Raw genomic sequence first — 2,871 nt, 5'->3', positions numbered from 1 at the left:
ATGCACAGTCAAGAAGCCCAGAGAATACTGAACAGGATAAACATGAATAAAATTATACCTCATCATATATTGATTAAATTATCAAAAGCAAAGGACAATGAGACAGTTCTGAAAGCTGCAAGAGACAAGCAATATGTTATGTATAAGGGAATCCCAATCAGACTGAGTACTGATATCTCCTCAGAAACCATGGAGATAGTGAGTTGAAATACTTAAAGTGCTGAAAGAAAACCACTGCCAACCAAGAATTAAATATCTGGCAAGACTTTCTTTAAAAAATGAGGGAGCCTCTTTTCTGGCTGGAACCATGGAGGGTGTTGAAGAGAAGGTGGTTCTGGCTGTGCCAGAAACCCTCAAGAAAAAGTGAAGGAATTTTGCCAAATTGAAGATCAAGTGTTTGAGAAAGAAGTTTGCCCAAAAGATGCTTCAAAAGGCAAGGAGGAAGCTTATATATGAAAAAGCCAAGCACTATCACAAGGAATATAGGCAAATGTACAAAACTGAGATTTGAATGGCTAGAATGGCAAGAAAAACTGGCAACTTCTATGTACCTGCAGAACCCAAATTGGCATTTGTCATCAGGATTAGAGGTATCAATGGCATGAGCCCAAAGGTCCAAAAAGTGTTGCAACTTCTTCACCTTCACCAAATCTTCAATGGCACCTTTGTTAAGCTCAACAAGGCCTCAATTAACATGCTGAGGATTGTGGAACCATATATTGCGTGGGGGTACCCAAACCTGAAGTCAGTGAATGAACTGATCTATAAGTGTGGTTATGGCAAAAATCAATAAGAAGCAGATTGCCTTGACAGGTAACTCTTTGATTGCATGATCTCTTGGTAAATATGGCGTCATCTGCATGGAGGACCTTATTCGTGAGATCTATATTTTTAGGAAATGCTTCAAAGAAGCAAACAACTTCCTGTGGCCCTTCAAATTATCTTCTCCCAGAGGGGGGATGAAGAAAAAGACCACCCATTTTGTAGAAGGGGGAGATGCTGGCAACAGGGAAGATCAGATCAATAGGCTTGTTAGAAGGATGAACTAAGGTGTCTACTATGATTACTTTTATAATCTGGTGAGTTAATAAACAGTGATTGCTTTCAAATTAAAAAAAATGAGGGATTGGGGGTGGGGCAAGATGGCAGAGTGGTGAGATGTGGAATTTAGTGACTCCTCTAAGGCAGCTGGTAAGTAGCCAGCAAATGTCTGGAACAATGGATTGGGGGACTTCTGTGACTGGACACACACATCATACACCAGTCTGGAATGGGTGGAATGGCTGAGATCACAGTGAAGAATTTTAAGTTTCCCCAGCCAGGGAACTGGCACCCCTCCCCAACAGGCACATCAACTTTCTTGGAGCTGGTTACACAAAGGAAAAAGAAACAGTCTTTGCTGGGAGCAAGGAGGGGGACTCAACCAGGCTCCAATTGCAGAATTAAGTAACAAATTTGGACTGCTGAATAAAAGCTCTGAGTACAGATAACTCAAGAGCAAACATGAAAGGAACAGGGAGGTTTTGGCCTGGCAGAGAAGAGGCAGGGTTAACAACACAACAAAACAGAGACATTTGGAGTTGGAGGAGCTCAGAATACTGGAGAATGCTGGGTCTTAAGAAAAAGGGGGCACATATAAACAGATACAAACTCTGGCTTTGATTGGCAAATCTGGAGAGATGGGGTCCAGCTCTGAAAAGTGTTTTTCTTTCTTTTCTTTTCTTTCTCACCAATTCCTTCTTTATTTATTTTTTACTTCTCAATAGCCCATTAGAGCTGCTGGAACTCTCACATTCAGCACTGCCACGGACAAGGGTGGAATTAAAGTTGTGTGAGAGTAACAAATCAGGTGAAGGAGATAATTCCCTAAAGAGCTTATCTTTAAATAGCCTATACTGAAAGCAAGGGAGAGTAGCTAGGCAAAGCTAAAATGTGCCTTTAATCTGGGCAGAGAGGAGGCAGGGCTGACAGAAGAAAAATAAAATGAAATAAAATAAAAAAGAATAAAAACAGAGACTTTTAGGAGTCAGCTGAGCTCAGAGTGCTGGAAAGGGGCTGTGCCCAAAGAAGGGGAGTGTGTGGAGCAGGTTACCAGCTCCAGGTCTAGACTGGTAAAACTTGGGGGCTGGGGAAAGGCTCTGAAAAGGGATTTCTTTCTTTCTTTCTTTCTTTTTTTTAACTATTCTACATAGCTCAGTAGAGAAATTCTCAGATATTTTCAATTGGCAATTTGTCCCAGGAAAGGGTAGAGCTAAGATAGGTCTGAGAGGCAAAGCAATAAGTCTAGTGGGGGAGATAATTCCCTAAAGGGCATAACTTCCTCCAAGAAAAGGGGGGTGGAGCCCAGCTCAAATGGCAGCCCTTCTTCAGAGAACTCAGACCCCAGGGGATGGAAAACAGAAACAGATTGAGTTAGCCACAGTACATCAGGTACAGAGGCTGCTGAGAATTAGAGGCACTGCATCTCTTTACACTGGTAAAGAGTTAAGGGGTGAAAGGCACCACCTGCTGGACTGGATAGGAAAAGCACAGAGCCTAGAGACTTATCAGAAGGGTTTGACAACCTGTGGAGTCTCATTCTCAGGGAAACCTGATGCAGGTTACACCCTTCTCCTGAGACCTGGACCTGCCTGGACTGGGAAAATCTGATTGGGGTTGATCTGATTTGGAGGACCCCCTCACAAATAGGTAACATAAAGGCAGGGCAAGAACAAGAAAAACAAGAGCTGAAAAATTCTGATCAACTGAACAGAAGCTACATTAGAGATCTAGAATAAGTGGAATTTAATGCCAAAGAATAAATAGAGAACAAAGCCAACCAACAAGAAAACCTTTGATAAAAGAGTGAAAATGAACTCCAGAATAAATTAA

The 2,871-nt window shown here is 41.9% G+C and overlaps 1 pseudogene; it reads left to right on the top strand.

The window, feature by feature from the left end:
* The first annotated feature begins 382 nt into the window (after positions 1-382).
* LOC119519215 lies at positions 383-1,049 on the top strand (annotated as a pseudogene).
* Positions 1,050-2,871: the final 1,822 nt, after the last annotated feature.

Source organism: Choloepus didactylus, chromosome 2, assembly GCF_015220235.1.
Source record: "Choloepus didactylus isolate mChoDid1 chromosome 2, mChoDid1.pri, whole genome shotgun sequence".
In the NCBI taxonomy this organism is placed as follows: Eukaryota; Metazoa; Chordata; class Mammalia; order Pilosa; family Megalonychidae; genus Choloepus; species Choloepus didactylus.
This window is presented reverse-complemented; position numbering and strand designations above follow the sequence as displayed.